This window comes from Hibiscus syriacus, unplaced genomic scaffold (genome assembly GCF_006381635.1).
Source record: "Hibiscus syriacus cultivar Baekdansim isolate YM2019G1 unplaced genomic scaffold, ASM638163v2 tig00111166_pilon, whole genome shotgun sequence".
NCBI classification, from domain to species: Eukaryota; Viridiplantae; Streptophyta; class Magnoliopsida; order Malvales; family Malvaceae; genus Hibiscus; species Hibiscus syriacus.
This window is the reverse complement of record NW_024063008.1, coordinates 1,059,621-1,083,348: the sequence shown is the minus strand read 5'-3', so window position 1 is coordinate 1,083,348 and position 23,728 is coordinate 1,059,621. Positions and strand designations below refer to the sequence as shown.

Here is a 23,728-nt window from a genome sequence, read left to right as displayed (position 1 = left end):
ATCCCCTATCATGTCCTTAAACTCAACTACCATTACTTAAACCAACTTATATCCATAAACCTCTTTATCTTCCATATTTCATCATGATTCTTAAATTTTAAGAATCTTACCAAACTTTCAATTTGTATTAATCCTTTCCAACTTCACAAATCTCTTATTCTTATTGATGGCAAGTCAAATTCAACTTTCAATTCTTATTATAAACTCTATTTCAAAATTTCACTCAAGAACTCCAAACATTTAATCTTCCCTAACTCCTTTATCTTTTGATTTTAAGATAACTTAAGCTTTCCTTAAGCTTAGTTATACTAATGATCATAACCCAACCTTAATTTAACCAGAAATTATCTAAATAAAAAAACTCACCTTTGCTTGGCTTCACACGTGAAGAAAAAGAGAAAGGAAGAGAACTCTGGAAACCTCTAAACTTTGTTTCCTCCCTTCCACGTGTATCTATATATATCATTATTAAATATTTTTCTTTGCAATTGACCATACTTTCTTTCATTCCTCATTCTTTTCAATTTAATCCTACCCCACATTTCTCATATAAGTCTTTAAACCATTCAATTATTCTAATTAAATCTCCAGATTTTAAAATCTTACAATTTAGTCACTAACCAATATTGAGGATGTTACACTAGAGATATACTCTCGATAGGTACGATGTCGAATATCCTTACTCCAATTATGCTTTTTACCTACACGTGAAATTCATCACACGCTAAGAATACACTTAGTGAGACAATCATAATAATAGGCAATGCAATACAACACATAAATATAAATAAATAACAAGAGAAAATAACCTCAGTGACAAAAATGCCTTATAATATACGATTTTAACTAACTTTTTTTGGATTTGCCAAAATGACCAACTAAATCGCAATGCGATCGATAATTCGCAACGCGATCTCCGGTATCGCAAATCGGTTTCCAGATTCGCAACACGAACTTCGACTATCGCATTGCGATAGTCCAAGTTCGCGTTGCGATAGTCGAAGTTCGCGTTGCGATTTATTCCAAATTCGTTGCGATTTATTCCAAATTCGTTGCGATAGTCCAAGTTCGCGTTGCGATTTATTCCAAGTTCGTTGCGATAGTCGAAGTTCGCGTTGCGATTTATTCCAAATTCGTTGCGATAGTCCAAAATCGCAACGACGGTATTGCATTTGTTTTTAAGAATTTTCTCTAAAAAGATAGTATTCACGCGGACGTGTCGAAGACACGTATTACTACGACCACGACCACGACCACTAGACGAGACGGGACGGCGGCGGCGGCGGCGCGTTTTTGCTTAAAATTACAATAATCGAGATTGATTGTAGATTGACTTTTTATTATGACATATTTAATCGTATAATACTAATGCAATTGGTTGCTGATCAGTGTTTTAAGGTGCATGATTGTTAATTGTTTTCTGAATAATCACATTGTATTGGAAACAAGTGTTGGTAATGCTCAATCCCACATAGTATTGGAAACACTATTGGGAATGGTATTTAAGGCTTGGCTTTCCCACTTCCTTGTTGAGTGATAGAGAACAAGGGGACTCGCGCCCGCCGCCGCCGCCATTCGTCTCGGGTCGTGGCCGTGGCCGTGGCCGTGGTCGTGGTCGTGGTAATACGTGTCTTCGACACGTCCGCGAGCGAATACTATCTTTTTAGAGAAAATTCTTAAGAAACAAATGTAATACCATCAGTCGTTGCGAATTTGGAATAAATCGCACGAATTTGGAAAATCGCAACGCGAACTTGGACTATCGCAACGCGAACTTGGACTATCGCAACGCGAACTTGGACTATCGCAATGCGATAGTCGAAGTTCGCGTTGCGATAGTCAAATTTGGAAAATCGCAATGCAAACTTCGACTATCGCAATGCGAACTTCGACTATCGCAATGCGAACTTTGACTATCGAAATGCGAACTTCAACTATCGCAACGCGAACTTCGACTATCGCATTGCGAATATGTAAATCGCAATGCGATAGTCGAAGTTCGCGTTGCGATAGTCCAAGTTCGCATTGCGATAGTCCAAGTTCGCATTGCGATAGTTGAAGTTCGCGTTGCGAATCTGGAAACTGATTTGCGATACCCGGAGATCGTTGCGAATTATCGATCGCATTGCGATTTAGTTGGTCATTTTGGCAAATCCAAAAAAAGTTGGTTAAAATCGTATATTATAGCATTTTTGGTCACTGAGGTTATTTTCTCTTAATAACAATACTAATGTATTACGTATTTCAATCATGTTACCATATTAACATGAAATAAACCACATATAAAATTTCTTACCAATATATTTGTCATCCATTCAATAGTTCATAAGCATATTCACTTGTTTATCATTTATTAACCAATAAACTACAGCCCAAATAGAAGCCTATGAGAACCTTGTGTACATGAGTCAAATAGCACCGAAGTGCTAAACACATAAGGTCATGCCCTCTATATCACATAAGGTTGTGCCCACCATATGCACTAGGGACGTTCGTTCACGGAATGTAAGATTACCTTGAAATAACATTACTAGAATGTAACATTACTATAAGAATATTGTATTACCTTGTTTGGTTTGTTTAGTAGGAATGTAAGATTACAGTGTTTGGTTGGAGGAATTGAGATTACTTGGATGTATATTTTACCAAATTATCATTGTGATATTTTTTTAAAGTTAAACTTTACTATTAATTTATAAATATTTGAATGAAAATTCATAAAAATATTTTAATCGTTATACTATCTAGCTTTTGAGGAGAAATTACATTTAATATATAATTACTATAATTAGTATATTAAATTTATATTTTTAAATATTCATAAGTATCATATTTATTTATATAGTATAATTAGTAATTCGACAGGAAGCTCAGGTGAATAAAATTTAAAGACAAATAATGAAAAATCCTAGTCTTCAAAATTTCATGTAAAAAGAGATGATCAGGGCAAGACACAAGGGAGCAAGCTTAGATGGAAGGGTAACCAAGCTGTTGGGCTGGGGCAAATTACGAAAAAGAAGATGGCTACCAGAAAACAGGGGCAGTCCTCTATGGATATAGAAAAAGTTCAAAAATCAAACAAACAACCAAAATCTTGGAAATAGGAGCCGAGCAAGTTGATCAAGGACAAATGGTTACGTTAAACGAGCCGATGGCCATAGAGGCAAATAACAACAACAAATTTTCTAAATATGATCTCCTGGAATTGTAGAAGTGTAGGGAACAATAATTTTATTAGAAACTGTAGGGATTGATTCGGATGAAAACCCAACCATCATTTGTCTACTGGAAATAAAAGCTAAGGCAAGCATTGGTTCCGTGCTAGAGAAAAAACTGAAATTCGATACCCATTTCGAGGTCCCTGCTCAAGGCCTCTGGGAAGGGTTGATTCTTCTGTGGAATATAAGTCACCATGAGATTACGATTCGCCAACATACTGATCAATCCATTCATGCCGAAATCCAAGAGAATGGTAAGAGGTGGCTACTCTTCACTGTCTATGTTCAACCTCATTTGAATAAAAAAGATGAGTTTTGGGAGAATATTTGCAATTATTCTATGAACGTGAATCAACCTTGGATGTTGGGGGGAGATTTTAACGATTTCTCTACGATTGATGAACGTGTTGGTAGTAACTTAGATTGCATGTAATGCATCTTAAAGTTTCGGGAACGCTGAAATATGTGTAATTTAATGGATGCTGGGTATGTGGGCAGTAAATTTACCTGGACTCTATTAACTCCATGGGAGAGTTACTCTTCAGGAAAGACTGATCATTTGCTCAGATACTGATATGGTGGAACTTTTTCCAAACCTCAGAGTGATTACCCTAACTAGAGTCTATTCGGACCATAACCCGATTCTTATTAACACAGATTTGGGAATCCCAATCGACAAAGAAAAACTCCCATTCAGATTTGAGGCAGCTTGGCTTACTCATGAAGAATTCAATGTAGATTTTAGTTCAGCCTGGGATAAGAAGAAGGATTCATTTGTCAATGGTTGGAAGAAACAAAGAATGCCATTATTGAATGGAAGGAAACTACGTTTGGGAACATTTTTAAACGGAAGAAAATATTAATGAAATGTATTCAAGGTATTCAAAGATCTCCAAATTATTTCTATTCTTCTTACCTTTAAGACCTGGAAATGGCCCTCGAAGCTGAATATCAGCAGGTGTTGACTCAAGAGGAAATCCTTTGGTTTCAGAAAGCTAGACATGACTGAATTTTGAAAGGTGAAAGGAACACTAAATTTTTCTATCTTACCACTATGGTGAGGCGGAGATATAATAAAATAGTGGGCTTATTCATAGGAAATGAGTGGATAACTAAAAAAGCTCTTTTGTCATCACGTCTATGTACTACAAGGAGTTGTTCGTAGGAAAATATGAACTTTCAACATATTATAGGTTCATGCCATATTAAGTGAAGACGATAAGACCGAATTAATTAATCATGCCATAATGGAGGAAGTTAGAGAAACCTTATTCTCCATGAAAGGTTTCAAAGATCCGAGCCCCGATGACATTCAACCCATTTTTTATAAACAGAACTGGGATACTGTTAAGAATACGATACGAGACTTTGTTAATACGTCTATGGATCTGGGAATGATGGATACAAAAATTTTGAAAACTTTCATGGTGCTTATACCTAATAATATTGTTGCTGACAACATTACCCAGTTTCACCCTATAAGTTTGTTGAACACGTCCTACAAAATCTTTTCCAAGATCATTGTCCATCGTTTGCGCCCTCTACTGTAAAGGTTAATCGACCCTTACCAGAATAGCTTCCTTAAAGGAATAAGCACGATGGATAATATTTTGGTTGTTCAAGAAGCGGTCCATTCCATGATGAATCTTAAAGGTAGGAATGATGCGGTTATAGTGAAGATAGACCTCCAGAAGGCCTACGATAATGTCAGTAGGGAATTCCTTAAGAAAACTCTTCAGACTTTAATTTTCCTGAGAAACTGATAAAGATCATAATGTTATGCATCATGCCTAGTACTATCGACTCGCTGTGGAACGGGGAAACCACTGAAAGTTTGAATCCAAAAGGGCCTCCATCTAGGTGATCCGCTTTCACCGTATCTATTTATTCTAGTCATGGAAAGACTGTCTCACATGATCTTGGAAAAGGAATAAAGGGGTTTATGGAAACCATTTAAGTGCTCTAGAGGAGAAAACTAAGTATTTGTTCTTTGCGGATGATCTCTTATTGTTTGCAGAAGCTAAATCTGATCAATGAATAATATTCGAAGTTGTCTACATGAGTTCAGTCGAGCAGCTGGAGTTGAGGTAAACTTACAGAAATCAAAAAAATTTATCTCCCCAAATATTAACTCAAATATGGCTAGAGACTTAGTGAATTGTGTGGTTCCCTTTACAGTGATTTGGGAACTATTTGGGAGTTCCAATAATCCATAAGAGGGTCAATGCAAGACTTATGCTCCTCTCATAGATAGGTCATAGGAAATTAGTGGATGGAAAGAATGAGTTTTATCCATGGTGGGTAGAAGAACACTCATCCAAGCCGTCTCAAATGCAATCCCAATTCATACAATGCAAACAACTATGCTTCCAGTACCTGTCTGTAAGAAACTAGACAGATTAAATGCCAATTTCTTGTGGGGGAGACACGAAATATGCGCATAACCACCTAGTTAGCTGGGAAAAAGTTTACCGATCAAAACAGATCGGAGGACTTGGCATGCGTAAAACTAGATCCATGAACATTGCTCTTATGGCAAAGAAAAATTGGAAATTACTCACTAGACAAGAGAATTTATGGTGCAAAGTATTCACAGGGAAATATCTTAAGGATAGGGAGTTATTGGAGATAGAAAAAGAGGAAATAGTTCTTCCACTTGGATGGGACTACTAAGCACTGGAAAATTGCTCAATAAATGATGTAAGTGGCAAATCAAATCAGGCACACAAGTAAAGTTCTGGCAAGACTGGTGAGTCGGAAATGAACCTTTGAAGAATATATATCCGCTTATGGATAATCCTAGTAGAAACGAAGACGTTGTAAGATACATCGATGAGGACAGATCGTGGAATATCCAATGAATTCAACATCTGATCTTTGAAGAGACAATAAATGAGATTTTAGAAGTTTCAATCCCAATCTTGTCTGATTATCAGGAAAGGGATAAAATTATTTGGGGTTTCTCAAAAGATGGACTGTTCACAGTTTACTTTAGCTTATCAAGCAGTCTAACATGAGATGGGCGAGCAAAATGGAGAAAAATTAAAGTGGATTTGGAAAACTACTACTAGCGAGAGAATCATATTTTTTGTTTGGCTATCTTATCTAGACAAACTCAATACAAATGAAGTTAGATAAAAGAAAAACATGACACAATATTCAAATTGCAAAGAATGCCGAAATGAAGTAGAATCTATAAATCATATTCTATGGATGTGTCACATAGCAAGAAGGGTCTGGGAAGAGCTAAAAGCAAGGGAACAGGACAACCAATTCGATTAACTGGACTTTAAAGAGTGGCTGAAAAGAAACTACCTCTCAAAGAAAATCGGGATTGATGGCCTGAAATAGGATATCTTATTCTTGACAGTCATTTGGGACTGTGGAAAAATATAAATGAAAGAGTGTTCAAAGAAGGGAGAGTTGATCCGTTTAAAGTGACAAGTTATGCAAAATATTTCGCCAGAGATATTGAGAAAGCTTTGACAACCTCTCATAGAAGGATGGCAAATGATCCATCTTGGTAAAATGGGAAAAATCGGCGGAGGGAAAATGGATATTAAAAATATTGATGGTGTATAATCTAATACAGGTTTGGCTACTACAGGTGGATTGATTCAGGATTGCAATGGAGACTGGAAGAGTGGATTCATGTTGCGTTTGGGGAATGTGAACTCGATCGCTGAAATCTGGGGCTCGATAGGGTCTCATGTTAGCTAAAAATCTAGGATTAAGAAATATGATCCTTGAGATGGATGCAAAATGGGTGGTGGATTGTTTAAAGGGTGAAAGAATGGAAGAAATATCATACAATAAGCTTGTAAAGGATTGTGTAAATATCCTGGAGGAAGATTGGGTGGTGAAAGTCTAACATATCTGGCGTGAAGGAAATAAATGTGTTGATAAGCTGGCAAATCTTGCACTGTTTCAAGAAAAAGAAATCTCTATCTTGCAGGGGTCTCCAACTGAACTCCTTGTGCTGTTGGGAGCTGACAAAAATGGCGCGGGAGAGTTGAGACAATAGTCTGTTTCGTTTTCATTCAGTGTACCAAAAAATATAATATAAAAAAAAAATATATTATAGTAGTAAATATTATTTAAATAATTAAATTTTTACAATAATACTATTTTTTCATCCCATAAAATTATAAATAGTAAAATATTGAATATTAAAAATATAAAATTTTAAATTCTCAAAATTATAATATTTTAGTAAATCAAACTCTTTGCATATTATTATTTTTTTATAATTTTGAGTATAGTATAAAAAATAAGAATTTAGAAGGATCATTATAAAAAGAATTCATTAGTCTAAGGGTATTCTTGTCCAAAGTGGTGGGAATGTAAGATTACCTAAGAATTTGGAGGTAATGGCATTCCCACCATTTTAACCAAAAATGCTACTATTGGGAAAAGAGTATTCCCGATAATGTAAGATTCTGTGAACCAAACGTGGGAATACAAGACCGGAAAAAAAACATTCCCCTTGGTAATGTAAGATTTCGCGAACCAATTGACCCCAAGTGTCGTTTATATAAACTATAGTGCTAATTCAAATATGCAGTTTGCTGTTAGACTCTATGGCATGTCAACTATACCACTGTCTCTCAATGATCTACTTGGGCATATAGTTTATATTTATTTCATTCATGGCATTGTATATCAACATAATTTAATATTGGGCAGTTCATACCCGAAATAACATTCATCATATAACATCATAAATACTCTAGTGATCAATGCATTTTATATTAACTTCTGACATATTTAAAATATGTCAAATATGATTAATAACATAAATATCATGCTAATATAAATGAGGTAGACTCATCGCAAGTCTTCCTAGATATATAAATCATCCATGTATCATGTTATGTATGCATTGCACTCACCTTGACACTTTTTATACAAGTCAAAATAAAAGTCTCGCTAAGCTTTAAGCTCGATCTTTTTCCTTTCCTTTGTTGCTAGTTGGATCCCGTTTTTGATTGATGTCTATAAATACATCAAATATATAACACAAGTAATTAAAAGAACGCGTTAGAATCCATCTAACCCATGCGCATATAGTATAGGAAAAATTCATAATAGTCATTCCAACATAACATTGTAATTATAATGTTTCCTACACTTCATTTCCACCTTAACTTACTTGAATTCACCTTTAAAATCACAATTTCATCTTAAACCCTTATTTTTCTCTTTTAGGTTTTAAGGACTAATTATAAAAATTTCATATTTCAAGTCTAATCCAATAATTTAATCATTAAATTAATCTTTGAAAGATAATAAATATCATAAATAATCACTTGAATTTTCTTATAAATTTTCCTTAAGAAACCGTATGGCCTAATATAATCAATCACCTTCCAAGGTGTTTTCAAGATCCAAACAAAAAATTTAAACATGTATTGTAATTTTACCATATCTTTCATCAAATTCAAGCTTTGAATATAATTCTCAAACTTTTCCTAAAGTGTCCTTTTGGTCACTATAGGATTCAACCTTTCTTCACAATTTCAAGCTTGAATAAACATGCCAAGGCATACAACATAATATTCTCATCATATCTAACACAAAAATCAATTCAAAACATCAACCCCTTAACTTTTCATCTTTTCCAAATGGATCCCTAAAGGAAAACTAATGGATTTTTCATCACTTGGAACATGAAATCAACATCACAACACCTATATCATTTTCAAGCCTTGAAACCTAAAATTTAATCATCCCCTTCATCCACCCTTTCATAAATTTAGGGTTATAAGAACAACATGGACAAATGACTTCAAATGAAAGAGAATTTGATGGAGAACAAAATTGGATTTCATGTCTTAACCTTAAATCTAATTTAAAATGCTTAAAAATCAATTTAAACTTACCTTGCTTTTGTTGTAACTCACGGCAGCAGCAAACCAATTCAAGAAGTTCTTGAATTTTTTTTAGTCCTTTTTGGATTTTCTAACCTAAATGAATTTAAAATTCATTTTAGTCCAAAATGACTATTATGACCTTAAAATCCAATGATCCTAATCATGCCACATATCAAATTTATCATCCAAGAGTTGAAATTAAACCATGAAGTTAATAGTTTACAACTTTACCCTTGTAAAGTTCCAAAATTACAATCTTGTCCTTTTTAATTTAATGACTAAGATTTAACATGGAAATCAAATTAAATCCAATGATCCACATTAAATCTTATCATTTTAAATCATGAAAAGACATTTTTGCCCTCATTTTATCATCTAGCAGAATTTCCTAAATTTTCGATTCGATCCGATTATCCGAATTTTTTTCTCGAACTTTCACACTTTATAGCTTTTAACACAAACTCCGTACGAAAAATCTAAAACCCACAAAAATTTCATTATTGGGGTAAAATATGGGACCAGGTTACACAACTTTTTAAAATTACACATTGGTCCTTAAACTTTCTCGAGTTTATACTTTAGCCACCCACTTTCAATTATCATTTTGATCACTAACCATATTTTTGGGTATTACATATAGTAATGGCAGAAACTGTTTGTGAACCACATGAATTACTCTATCAGCCGTTCATCATTTCATGCATTTACATTTATCCAACTCTCAAACCATCAGGAAATGCCTTTGCTTCCAGTAATATGTTTTCGTATAATTAGTTAAAAGGCAGACTGAAGTTGATGGTTAGGTTCAGAAATGTAACAGCTATAGAAATTGTATTAAATGCTTCATTTTCTAATTTCTATTCCCAGAAATTCAGCCCCATTTTACACAGAAACTATCAGTTTCAAAGTGGGATCCAATCTTTGGTATGGAGCATTAATGACGTACAGATAGGGTTTGTTAAGGTGACACATATAGGATTAGGTTTTCATATTTTTATTTAATGTTTCAATAAAATAATATCAATCCAATTAAAAATTATTATTTTATAAGAAAGAAGAGTCGTAAACAATAACATATTCAAAAATATTTTTAAGGTAAACATATATACATTAACCACACAAAATTTTTAAATTAATGAACATAAGCAAAACTTAAGAGTAAACACAACTAATAAAATAAATATAATGGAAGAAAATTTAAATTTCAAGATGAACATTTGCTCACCCTAATATAGGTGTGCATCCACTAGTAAATACAATCATATCTCCGGATGGGCACAAAGGTGAAAGGGTTTTGGTGTATTTATCAAACCTAATTTTTCATTAGTATTAGGTGATTATAAGATAAATGTTTGAATTTTTTTAAACTATTAACAACGTACATACACTATAAATACAACTACTCGAATCCAAGACCTCTACGATAAATAACTTCTCTCCTGCCATTAGTCAACCCTCGTTCGTCGCCATTATTGATATTCAAAAGCTACGATATGTTATATGAAAGAAATGTGTAACACAGAATTTAAATTCAACGATGTCGCTAGATCAAAACAGAATTCAACGATGTCGGTAAAAGGTTGTAGGTAAAAGACAGCAGAATTTATACATCGTTGAAAACGGAAAAGCTTGAAAAAGTATAGTTTTGGAAGTATATGGACTGTGTCTGCATTTACACTTGCACTCAACCACCGGTCCAGTTCTACACCTCAACTCTTATGGTTCTTCTACACCCAACACGCCAAGCTTTCTCATTCACTCACCGCCTCTAACAAGATAAATTACACTACATATCCCAGATCCACGTGTCGTGATTTCACTCCGTTTCAAATACCCTAACAGGGACCATTCACCATCGTAATAATAATACATTACCATAATTACAGAAATAAACAATGACAATTAGGTTAGGGAAGAATAATAATCAAGTCTTGGAAGATTGTAATACTATTAATTTTCCAAAATTATTACATTTATCACATTAATAGAAAAATTAATGACGAGTAAAATAAAGAATATAAAATAAAATACTAAGATTTATATGAAAGTTTTTAAGAGAAAGAAAATTATATATAAAGAACAAAAAATATAATCTAAATTATAATAAGGTGCAACTATAAAGTCTCTCAATAATTTTAAGTATGTGTTTAATAATAACCTTATCATATATAAATGTTATATATTTTTATATCATATATGTACGAATACAAAACACGATTTTATTATCATACAATCATATATACCATCAATACTTATACAAAATATTCTTACTGAATAAGTTGAGAATTATAAATTTTACATCTAAATATAGTTAAAAACATCATAAGTTTTCGTATCACTACACGCATTTAATCGTATTTTAGACTACTTTTAATCATCACTTAAATACTAATTTATTATTTGATATGTATGGACTTACGAACAACCCTTAAAATAATTCAAAATATAATTAGATGAATATATTAATATTAAATCTGATTTAACTAAAAATGTAGAATTGTTCTTTCTTTCTGCTAAATATATGTAACTAAATATAATGAATTTCACGCATGAAAAAGTTTGAAGCTTGTAATGATACAAAATAGATAGCTTATAAGCTTAGATGTGAAATAAGACACGAAGTAAACGCATATGTTAATGTCGGCGGCTTTGGCAAAGCATGCCCACCGCCATTTGACAAACAGACCGGGACGGAGCATATACGGAGCCAGGGCTCCTCAAAATTTGGAAACTTTGTTTTATGATTTTATAATTTTTTATTTATTTATATAATGATTTTTAAAAAATTCTACTCCACCCGTATACCCAATCCTAATGCCCATCTTAATTTTAGTACTAACATGTTAGAACCAGAAACTAAAGCCAAATAATATTATTAAAAAGTCATAAAGATGTGTTAGCGATTGATTTTAGTGCTAGTGAAAGATTATTAGTGTAAGTTTTACAAGCTAATCGTGATTTGCTCATGCACACTAAATGATATTTGATTCTATCACTTTTATTATAATTCTTATAATAAATATTGAGACATTTCTTTATTTATAAGAAATGTATTTTTTTAATATATTTTTCTTTCTAGTCTTTTGGTTGGTTTTTTAACAATTTTATATGGTTCGAGTATGATCTAAGATGACTAGTTTTTCGTGTCAATGTTATAAAAAATATTTAAATTATGTATTTTTTAATGATGATTGTAAACCCTTACTGCAATTTTAAATATTTTTCGCTTTTTAATAATACTAGTCACTTTTATTAAAAATATTTAATATTTATACGGATAAGATCCGTAGAACACGTAAGGCCTTGTAAGAGACTTATAAGAAGTTAGAATTATGAAATCTTTATGCATTAAAGTTGAGTCTTAAATTATTCTTAACTATAGTAATATTAAGGTAGGGTTGAAAGGCTTGCACATGTTAAGCTTCCGTGCATGGAATGCATGCAATGCATGCAATTCATCTCGGGGATATATTTTTTATACAGAAATAGTTAATTTTATTAAAAATATAAAATATTTAAATTACAATAAAAATTACAATTTTAACCGTAAATTAAACATAATGACCATACAAGAAAATTTTAAAAACTTAACCAAATAACTTGAACAAAAGATAGATACGAACAAGGGCGGAACTAGGAAAAAATTATGAGAAGAGTCAAGTTGGTTATCTTTGAAACTAACAAGGTTTTAAAAGGTAATTAAACCAAAAAAATAGAGGATTGAAGCTTAATTTCACTAATTTCAAAATTGTCCTGGCCTAAAAAATAATTAAACCAAAAAGTTAGAGGCAAAAATTAATTTCATTTAACTTCAAAACTGATAATGCCTTAAAAATAATTAAACCATAAAATTTTAGGAGGGTCAGGACTTAACTTTAATGGTTTCAAATTTTTTAAGGGCTTAAAATATAATTTTTTTATAATCTCGGGTAAGTACAAGGTAATATATGTTCAAAGATAGCTCTCAACCATTTGACATTGAACATTTGTACCCCTGGGCATTCATGATGCTCGAACCCGAGACCTCAAGGAATAATAAAATTACTTTACCACCGAAGTCACTTGGTTAATGCTTAAATATAATTAAATCATAAAAGTTGGGGTGGGTCATGTCCCCTTTTTGCCCCCACGTGATTCCGCCACTAGATACGAACATATATGACTACATTATAAAACAAACCACAAAAGGGTTCAAACAATTAAAAGATCACCAAACAACTATAATCAAATTCAAGCGATGTGAAAAAACTATCCAAATCCAAGTATCCAAAGCAGCGATGATGAACATGATAACAAATAAACGCCATATTGATTAGTCGTGGCGACGTTAAATCCAACCCAAAGAAAAAGAATAAATAAAAATAACGGCCAAACGACCGCAAATGTGTCAGAAAAAGCCTAGGAAACGTATAATAAAGACATAGTTAATTATTTAAAAATAAAAGAAAAACAAGAAAAAGACAAAGATGCCATATAATATAATAAAAAAATAATGAATATTAATGATCGACGATGAACAATAAAACCGATGTTGCCTTCGATCATAAAGATAAATAAGGAAGAAAAAAAAAACTAAAGACAGTTGAAGGAAAAAGAGAAATATTGGTTTTAGTCTCTTGCATGTTAAATATTGGTTACATGGGGCTGCACACGGACCACCCCACCTTGGAGTAAAACTACAGATGTTCTTAAATTGGGCTCAATTGGATAAACATGGGCTAAGCATTGGCCATTGCTTGACCAAATATAATATGCCTTTGGGGAGAAAATCTCTTGTGTTGCTTCCAGGCTGACTGCAATTGCGATATTTTAGGATTTAAAGAAAAATAATATTTTTTTTAATCATGAAGATCATTAAATAAATTTTATAATTACTTTTTACGTTGGCATATGTTTAAGTTGTTTATACATATTTTTTTATGGATCAAGTGAGATAATAATAAGATGACTTATTGTCTTGTTATAGTAACTTTATTCCAAATAATCTAATTTAATTATGAAATTATCCTTATAATATTTTGTTTATTCTTAATTATGATAATTACTTGGATTGTTATGTTATTGATTTTTTGTTCCGAATTAAATAATAAATTAAAAAACAAAAATTGATGACAAACTAACAATGTGACGATACTTAGAATTTTTTTTTACTAATACATAATTTAGCCCTAATATATTTCTTCTCATCTTTTTCATTCTAAGTTAATTACAATCCGAGTTTGAAGCACAAATCAAACTCCCACGATTTGACAGAAAAAAGGATCAAATTGAATAGTAGAACAAACAAAAGTAGCGGGAACACCGGAGTGGAATCAAAAGCAAAGTACACTTGGCTCACCTGCTCCAAAATCATGGTTCCACGCTGTTTGAAAAAACAAATAATAATGATAATAGAGCATAGGTTATCATTTATCAATGCATTTTGGAGGAGAAAAAGAAATTGTGAGTCAGAGCGGACCACCCCTCCGTAATTGGCTCACTCTACCAGGTGGCCCTGCATGTGTATCTTCAGCTCAACCTGCCTTGATTTGCGCTTTCATCCCAACAAGCCTCGCTACATTACCGTAACAAAGTCCCATATTTTTATTTTGGGTAAACTATCTATTTAGTCACACACATATTCTACTATTCATATTTTGATTATTATTTTAAGAAAAAGATACCTAAAAAGTTAGGTTTTGTTCAATTTTTAATTATTCGTCTTTAAAAAATAACAGTAATGCTCATGATATGATAATTTCTAACAATTAACTAAAAATATTGATGATGAAAGATAAAAGTGATGTGCAAATTAAAAAAAATTATCACGTCATACCATGTCAACATCATCATTGATTTTTAAACGACGGATGATCAAAATAAAAATAAAACATAATTTAAGGTATGGTATTGAAAAAATTAATGATTGGATGACCAAAATAGATACATGGAAATAAGCGAGTGAATAAATTGGCAGTTTAACCTTTTTATTTTTCTAGGTCAACCATGGTTACTTCCACAATTATTGGTTTCAAAGTGATTTATGGAGCGAGGAAGCTTGACAATTTCTTTTGAAATCTCCGTTTTTCCAATAAAAAGTTAAAAACTACAGAGATAAAGGTCTCTTGTCCCAGTTGCCTGTGCCTGTTGGATGGGGCGGAGGGGGGTGCCCTTGCCTCGGGTCCTCCTGTTGATTCTCTTGTTACAAAGTCACCATCACCTCCAACGCAAGGATCAAATACATAAAAAAATTATGTGCGTGCTTTGTTCTCATCTCATGCCTCAAAAGTAAATACAATATCATTTCCTTTTTTACACAATCAAAAAGTAAAAGGCCACGTCTCCATTGTTTTTTAGACAAACACTCATGGTCATTGATTCCTTGCTTGTCCAACGCCCTTCTTGAGGTTCGTTCAACAAAGCTTCCTCAATTACATGTCTAGTGGTTAATAATTACATGGTTTAGTACTTTCTAAAATAATAACATCACATGGTCGGAGAGCATCCAAAGGGCTAAAAACAGGCATTGTGCAGGTCTTCAACAAAGCCTTGTTGGTTTTTCCTGCTTCCCAATTAGCTAATAGACAGTGGGTTGGATGTATATATGGCAAATTCATTTCAGGGCACGTCTCTTGCGTCTCTACTAGTCACATGTCCCTTTCTTCTTCATAATTAAGTTTTATATTATATAATGATTTTAGAACCGGACCGGCCATCGAATCGATCGTGCTACCGGTTCACTGGTTCAACCGGACGACGTTATAATTTTTTTAAAATTAAATAAAAATACTAAAAACATTTAGGTTGAACCGGTTCACGGTCCGGTCCGGTTCGAACGATTCACAGCCGATTCAGCGGTTTCTTGCGATTCACTAGTAGCGGTTTAACCGGGGTATAATGAACCGGATCAGGCAGCGATTTCTGGTTGAATCGATTGAATCGACCGATCCGGTCCAATTTTCAAAACACTGTTTATATACATGTATGTTCCCCTTTTTTATTGTCAGTGCCCCTTCCTCTTTTTCCTTCTTAATTTTATATTTTGATTTGTTCAGAAGATTTTTTCCCTAAAAAAATCATTAATTTTATTCAAAATAGGAAATATCTTAAATTACAATAAAGATTTACGATCATAATCGTAAATTAAACACATGATTAAGATAATTTCCTATAATCATTGAAACAAAATTAAAAACTTAAGATCTCATAAGGACCATACAAGGAAATATTAAAATCTAACCAAGAAAACTCGAACAAAGATAGATACAAACAGATCTGATCGCATCGGCAAATGAACCACAAAAGGAGATCAAGCTATTGAAAGACCATCGACAAACCGTAAATCTGACTCGAGCGACATGAAAAGCTAACTACGAACTTATAACGGGTAACCAAATCCAATTAGAGGGTCCAAAGCAGGAAAGATCAACAATATAACATATAAGCACAATCTTGATCAATTGTGACAATATCTACTCAACCCTTAGAAACTGATAAATGAAAACAACGGCCAAACGGCCGAAAAATATATCATAAAGGCAGAGGAAAACGTGCCATACAGACAGATTTATTGAAAAGAAAAAAGAAAAAAAAAGGACAATAAAGAATACCAACGGTCAGCGACCAACATTAAATTTGGTTCTGTCGTCGATCAACTAAGATAAAAAAAGAGAGATTAATCTCGACAAATACGAGATAACAAAACAAATAAGTAAAATATTCTATGTCGTGATAGTCCACTATCTTAGTTAATATAAGACTCTCTAATTTGTATATCCAAAAGGAAATTGGGAATCAATTGATTGCTCACATATGAATTTATATGAAAATCATCCATGACTGCAAACTGCTGGTTGCAGCGTGAACCGGTATAGCTAATTCAAAATTTAAAATACATTTACGAAACAACTCGATGCAATTAAGAAATACCATGTTTTTCAAGGTAAAAAACAATCTGATTGAACTAAGCGAGTAATTGATTTAATTATGTTTCATTATACGTGCAATGGGAGGGATTCTCTTGGTGTTGTAATTGCACCCAAAGATGTACTTAACACATAAAAATAAGACCATGAATTGTACAATGAATTCATAATTCAAGTTCAGTGACTTATAAACAATTTATATATAATAAGACTTGAACCTAAAATTAAAGGGATCCAGAGACTCTTATCTTTGCAAATTTTATGGTGTAGGGTACTGGAATGAAGGGTGCAAGTGGGAAAATGTTCAAAATTTGTCCATAAAAAGGAACAACAATCAACAAAGCAAAGGAAAAGTGTTCCACATATGAACTCAGTGTAGGCCTTTCACACCTCTTTGAAGCCCCAATTAATAGGTTTCCACCACCACCTTTATCCTATTGTAGTAGCATTCCTTTAAAAGAAATTTCCACACCAACTATGAATAAAAAAAGAAGGTCCCCAGTTCGTGACTTGCGGGGAGATCACAAATCACAGTCAATTCCCTTAGATTTCAACGACGGTATTCACATGCGAATTCATTTTAGTCTGTACTCTACTCGTCAACTGTAAAATTAAAATTCAAAATTTTGATTAAATATTTTAATCTAATCACCAACGGATACAGACTGGCAAATTAATTAGCTCTGCAAACACTTACTTTGCTGCCGGGAAGATATTAATGACCAAATTTACCTTTTTCCTAATCTTAATTAAATGTGTTTAAAACATTGGTCAATATCAACAATTTCTCTGCTGTTACACCAGCGGATCTGCAAGTTTTATGTCTCGCTCATCTGCTCCTTCGATATTAATATCCCACCATGTAGTTGCCTAAAATAATTAGTTTTTTTAATCGATATGGATTATTTTAAAGATTTTGATTTGGATTACTGAGGATGTAACGATGTTAAAGCGGATCTGCAAGTTTTATTGTCTCGCTCATCTGCTCCTTCGATATTAATATCCCACCATGTAGTTGCCTAAAATAATTAGTTTTTTAATCGATATGGATATTTTAAAGATTTTGAATTTGGATTACTGAGGATGTAACGATGTTAAATACTTGATGGAAGAGTATTGTTGTCTTGTATATCTACTTTAATCAAGATTAATTATACATCTCGACTCAAAGAAGTTTGTTGTAAATTAAGCAAAATAGGTTAAAAATCTTCTTAATCGATGATTTTTGTACATTAATTGACATTTTGATTTGTAGCAGACGGTGTTAAGAGTTACCTAACATCGTTCAAAGACTGCATGTTAAGAAGTTTGGAATAATGAGAGTTAACTAATTTCAAAACTTTAACCCAGTAAGTACCGCATGTTTCGTACAAGTCAACCTAAATTAACCGCGAGATGCTGGCTAAACTGCAGCCGCAGGTTCCCTAGCAAATGCCACATGTCTTTCTTAGAAAATTCAGAGGTCTTTATTAAATTCCAAAAAAAAAATCAAACATCACATTAAACTAATTTAACATTATTCTCGAGATTAAAGTATTTTTAATTTTTTAAGTTTTTGATTAGAAATATTACAGGTAAAATACATAAATAGTCATTCGATTACAACATGTCGTTTTGTTATAAATTATCATTCGACTATTCATATGTTCTAACCTTGTCATTTTCTGTAAAAAATTAATAACAATCTAAGCTGTACATAAACATGTTGATTGAGATATGCTAAATATGATCTTAAATCTCAAACGACTATATTTTTATCATCGTATTAATGTCCAGCTCATACAATCATTTTTTAATGAAAAATGATAAATTTAAAATATATGAATAGTCGAACGATCATTTTGTATCTTTTAATAGTCAAGTGACTCAAAAAGTAACGCCATATAATTAAAGGATAATTTTGTAACTTTTGATAATTAATGAACTTATCAAAATAGCGACCTATAATCAGGAGACCATTTGTATACTTTACTCGAATATTATTTAGCATGAAAATTAAGTGCCCAAAAAATTATTCTGGGATAATATAATGACATTTTTGCCATTTACTCAAATATATCACATTTAAAAATAGTTTTTTAATATAACAACCATTTAAATATTTTTAATATTAATACTCTTTTCTATCACATTGGATAAATACATATTATGTGTCGAAGAATATATTAATTTTATCCAAAATAAATAAATATGCATGGTACGTCACATAATTACACAAGTATAGTAAGACGACAGTAACAATGCGCATGTATTAATCTTATGATCTATAATCAATAAAGACATGTTTAAAATTCTACGTCTAAATAATGTATGATTTGAAAACCGAATAAACTTTTCAAATAGTTTATTAGATACACGAGTTTTAACGTGTTTAAATATAATATTTTAAACTTAAAATTTAAAAATAATAAAAAATAGTATCAAATTTAAAAATTGTTTTTAAATAAAATATTACGAAAAAAAAAATTCAAATTTAATAAAATATTTTTCAGTTATAGATATCTGCCTCTTTCGAGCCTCTCGGTACCTTCCGTCCCTAGACCATATATAGAGACTTGAGTTCCTCTCTCAATTGCCAATCTCACTGCTCTCTCTCTCTCCGTTTTTTCTTCGCTGTCTTTTCTTGGTCTTGGTGTGTTTATCAGGATTTTTTTACTTCTACTGATAATCATAACCCACATTTTCTCTACTTTGTTTAAATGAAAATGGGGTTTTCATCAGTTTTAGAAGTTTAAGGAAATCCCATTTTGCAGTATACAAACTCTGTATACTCAGCTGCAGATACAGGTTTTTCTTCTTCTGATAACTGCGAATACATGGAGAAGTTAATGACACTCGTTTCAATGGCTCTCTGCTTCTTCTATTTGCCTTCCTTTTGCATTTGCCGGGCATGACTATGGCCAAGCACTGAGTAAGAGTATTCTCTTCTTGAAGCTCAGAGATCCGGTTACCTCCCTCGTAACCAGAGAATCACATGGAGAGCTAACTCCGGTTTGAATGACGGCAAGGCTAGTGGGGTAAGCTAAAAGCTCCGTTCCCTCTATTTCTAATTTTTAAAATTTTTACTCCAAAAATTACCATTGGAAACCGATTGTTTGGAATGTTTTTTACAGGTTGATTTGGTAGGAGGGTACTATGATGCAGGAGACAATGTGAAGTTTGGACTGCCCATGGCATTCACCGTGACAATGATGTCCTGGAGCATAATAGAGTACGGCAAACAAATGGCTGTCAATGGTGAGCTCCGCCATGCCATGGAGGCTGTCAGGTGGGGCACTGACTACTTCATCAAAGCTCATCCCCGTCCTTATGTCCTTTACGGCGAGGTTCATAATATAGCCTTTTCGATCACAGCAAAACTAGTATAAATTAACACTTCAATGTCAGTTGCTAAATTTTGGTGTGGGTCTATTTATTATTTACAGGTAGGAGATGGTAACAGTGACCACTACTGCTGGCAAAGACCAGAGGATATGATCACTGACCGCCGTGCTTACAAAATCGACCCAAGTAACCCCGGGTCGGATCTCTCCGGTGAAACTGCCGCCGCCATGGCCGCCGCCTCAATCGTCTTCCGCCGCTCTGACCCTGCGTATTCTAGGGAGCTCCTTCGCCATGCCTACCAGGTAATATATATATATATGAACAAGGATGAACCTACCGGGAAGGTCACCCTCCCTACAAATTTTAATCTTTTTATATATTTTAAATATTTTTTCATTAAAAATATATTTTTATCTCACTAAAATTTTATAAAATACACCTAAAATTTTATAAATTTGCTTCTCCTAACCTAAATTCTTCCATTCATTTACGAAGTATCTTTCGACTTTCCTAAGGTGACTTTACCTCACAGTTCCCGAACTCTGCATTTCCACTGGACCCGTAGTAAATAGGTATGGCAGCGCTTTTCCATGAGAACGGTGTCGTTTGGAGTTTCTGATTTCATATTGAAAAAATTATATAATGCGGGTAAACTTTTTCGGCGCATAATTTGGATCATGGGAGCACTCCGCTTTGCCCCGTCCATTACGGTTAATTAATTATCTTTTTTGACCGTACAGATCTATCGTACTAGCAGATCTTAACCGTCCATTGTACAGCTATCGTTCTTTTTCCTACCTGTCAAATGTCAACACTGTCGGTGCTCTTAAATAAAAGGATGAAGTAGTTTGAATAATTTTTTTGGCCACAAAGCTTTCAAAACTCACAAATAGTCATTACATTTATTAAACTATTACAGAATAGTCACTGCAATGTTATAGTAAGGGTAAAAGTTTAATAAATTTAATGATCACTTAATAATAATTTGATATATTAACAACCATTTTGTATTTTCTGAAAGTTTAGTGACCTCTAGTGTAATTTACCCTAAATAAACCCACTCCTCGTGTTACACAACCTACCCTTTATTCTTCAACAGCAAATTTCAAGTTTTTTTTTTTACATTCACATTTGGATTATTCTGTTTCAGTTATTCGAATTGCTGATAAATACAGAGGCAAATATGACAGCAGCACATCAGTGTCGCTCAAAAATACTACCGTTCAGTGGCTACAACGTAAGCTTCTCTAAATTCCTTTAAACAAATATTAACTTTTCATATTAAAAAAACGAAATTGAAGAACGTAAGATGTTAAATTTAAACTCGGAGATTGCTTGTTATTAGTTTTGGATTTGGAAATTTGTGTAGGACGAGTTGTTGTGGGCAGCTGCATGGCTGTACCAAGCTAGCAACAATAAATACTACTTGGACTATCTTGGGAGAAATGGATTCAATGGGTGGAACCGGCTGGGCCATGAGCGAGTTCGGTTGGGACGTCAAATACGCTGGGGTTCAGACCTTGTGCCAAGGTATTATTTTCAACAATTCACCCATTGTTGTACAATTATCGGTTACATAGTTAATATGTCTCATCAAGTAACCGTCTATGCTCCACCTGCAGTCCTAATGCAAGGTAAAGCTGGTCACCATGCACCGATTTTCGAAAGGTACCATCAGAAGGCAGAGTACTTCATGTGTTCGTTGATCGGAAAGGGTAGCCGGAACATTCAGAAGACTCCGGGTGGTTTGATTTTCCGACAGATATGGAACAACATGCAGTTCGTGACAGTGCTTCATTCTTGGCAACTGTCTACTCTGACTATCTTACTTCCTCCAGAAGAAGCTTGAAGTGTGCTGCCGGCAATGTCGCACCATTCCAGCTTCTTCTTTCGCAAAATCTCAGGTAATTACCGATCTCCTCGTCGATTTGAATCTTTACATTTTTTAAATGGTGACCGAGTTAAGCCTTTTAACATTTTTTGTTTTTTTGATGTTTTGCAATGTTGAATTCTCAGGTGGATTACCTTCTCGGAGACAATCCAAGAGCTACGAGCTATATGGTTGGTTATGGAAACAATTACCCTCGCCAAGTTCATCACCGAGGTTCTTCGATTGTTTCGATCAAGGTCAACCCTAAATTTGTTGCCTGTCGACAAGGTTATGCCAATTGGTATACGAGGAAAGCAAGTGATCCTAACATCCTCACTGGTGCTGTAGTGGGGGCCTGATGACTATGATAATTTTGCCGATGAGAGAGACAATTATAAACAAACAGAGCCTGCTACCTATAACAATGCTCCTCTCCTTGGCATTCTGGCTAGACTAGCAGGTGGTCATGGCAGATATAACCAACTCCTTCCTGCTACCTATAACAATGCACCTAATCCAGTCCTTGCCAAACGAAACCAGCTCCGAAGCCCAAATTGGCTCCAACTCATGGTATGTTCTATTATTTGTTTGAAGATATCTTACATTGGTTACAGAATGTATGATTATACGTTTCGTTTATAACTTTGGGATCTTTGTTTTGCAGCCTCATCTTCTAGTCCAATACCATAACGCAGAAGATGACAGTTCCTGGAATGCCAAGGGAAAAACATACTACAGATTCCACAGTGGTGACCAACAAGTCTTACAAGACACTAAACGATCTCAGCTTTCTTATCAAAGCTTTATGGTCCTATATGGGGTCTCTCCAAGTCTGGCAATTATTATGGTTCCCTAAATGGCTCAGCTCTTTACCTGCTGGAAAAGTCTCGAATTCGAATACATCCATTCTGCTTCTCCTGCTGATGTCTCAGTTTCAAGCTACAATTTAGATTAAGAATGGAATAATTCCACATGGTTTTTGGGGTTGTGGTGTCAAGAATTGTGCAGTATACAGAATGCAGTCAAGGAAATGTTTTTCTTTTTCTTTCTTGTTTCTTCCATTGTTGTTGGGAGTTTCAACTTACTTGTTGATTTGGTATTTAGTAGGGTTGCAGGTGAAATACATTGAAGATGGGAGGAGAAATTGATAGGATGAGAGACAGCCAAATGAGCGAACATTGAGAAGTAAACATTGCAAGGAATCTGTTTTTTATTTCTACTTACAGAGTAGCTTCTGTCCCTTTTCTTCTTCTTTGTTTGTAATGCTGCAAGCTTTGCAGCAGTTTATTTTCCAAAATACAGTTTGCAGAACAATATTTTGTCCCTCATTTCCTGTCCCTTTTAATTTTCAAATTTAAATATAATAAATATATATTCTTTGATGTAAAATAATTAATCCCTTCCAATGTTTGATATTAGTCTCTCCAATCCCATCGTTATTATAGACTATACGTTAAATAAATTATTGTGGCTAAATAATTTAGTAAATCAAATTTATTTCGTTAAATATACATAAGAATTCAAAAATCTAAATTCAAT

At 33.4% G+C, this 23,728-nt stretch overlaps 1 pseudogene; it reads left to right on the top strand.

Moving 5' to 3' along the window:
* Positions 1-19,566: 19,566 nt before the first annotated feature.
* On the top strand, positions 19,567-23,518 carry LOC120155290 (annotated as a pseudogene).
* The last annotated feature ends 210 nt before the right edge of the window (positions 23,519-23,728 follow it).